This window comes from Galeopterus variegatus, unplaced genomic scaffold (genome assembly GCF_000696425.1).
Source record: "Galeopterus variegatus unplaced genomic scaffold, G_variegatus-3.0.2 Scaffold1558, whole genome shotgun sequence".
NCBI classification, from domain to species: Eukaryota; Metazoa; Chordata; class Mammalia; order Dermoptera; family Cynocephalidae; genus Galeopterus; species Galeopterus variegatus.
This window is the reverse complement of record NW_007727669.1, coordinates 273,215-274,474: the sequence shown is the minus strand read 5'-3', so window position 1 is coordinate 274,474 and position 1,260 is coordinate 273,215. Positions and strand designations below refer to the sequence as shown.

General features: G+C 37.9%; 1 protein-coding gene across 1 annotated transcript in view; it reads right to left on the bottom strand.

Annotated features, from left to right (window-relative positions):
- ADD2 (adducin 2 (beta)) overlaps window positions 1-1,260 on the bottom strand; it is a 115,060-nt gene that overhangs the window by 33,134 nt on the left and 80,666 nt on the right. The window lies entirely within an intron of this gene.

Here is a 1,260-nt window from a genome sequence, read left to right as displayed (position 1 = left end):
TGGATAGACTTAACCTCTTGCAAATTACACTATGGAATGTCACTTTGCTTGTTTTACTGAATGTTACCAGCCTCTATTGTTAAACTTGTTAAACTATTACCCCACCTATGTCCTTTTTCTGTAACTTCCTGGTCTGGAGAATAAATGTAGGGCGAGAACACCAGTTCTTGGTTAATTTCCCAAATGGAAGGAATGCCTCTCTCTTGAGGGTTCCAGGAGATTAACTCCTTTTTGGGGCCTCTCACTGCTCAGAAGAGATGGACTTTGAATAATCTTTGGCAGCTCTGTCACCCAGGGGAAAAGGGGTGACAAATCCTTGGGTAGCAAAGCAACACCAAAACCCCAAATTCTGAGGCAAATGCAGCCAGGCAGAAAACAACCTATCTGAGTTTGAACTCATGACACTCAGGACCTTGCCTCTCCACATCCCCTGACTCACACACACTAGACATGTACTAAGCTGATTTCCAGGCATCTGTCTGTCTTCCTGGCATATGCTCATTGGTGAGGCAATGGGAATGCTGGTCATCCCTACTGTTCTCTCAAAAGGAAGAGTATGGGACAGAGACATGAAAATGATGACAGAGAATACAGTAGTTATGGGAGACAAAGACCAGAGAGCCAGCATATAGATAATCAGTATTGATATGATAGAAGAAAAAAGATTCTGAACTGAAAAAAAGATCCGTGTATACAAATTGTAAGGACTTACTGTATTACAGGGTGGGGGAAGTCCATAAAAAGATACAACCAAACAATTATAAGCTTCCTGGCAACATTTCTGAAATACAGGAATAAGGGAAAAATCCACAAGCATCTAGAAAAAAGATGTTGGTTACCAACAAAGGAACAAAAAAAAGGCTATCTCAGATTTCTCTATTAATAACCACAGAATGCCATAAGACAATGCTATAAGAGGTTTACAAAAAAACAAAACAAAAAACACTAAAATAAAGTGACCCAAAACAGGTAAAAATAAAAGGAAGATCCAAAGTACACGAGGCAAATATAAACAAAAAGTAAGCAGAGGTCATATTATTATTATCAAAGTAAAAGTCAGGTAAAACAGTATTCTCTTGGACAAAGAGATGTATTTTATATGGATTAAAGGTAAAATCCAGACATTTATATGGAATAACAAAAGACCACGCATAGCCAAAGCAATGCTGAGCAAAAAAAAAAAAAAAGAAAGCTGGAGACATAACACTACCTGACTTTAAACTATACTACAAAGCTATAATGACCAAAACAGCATGGTAC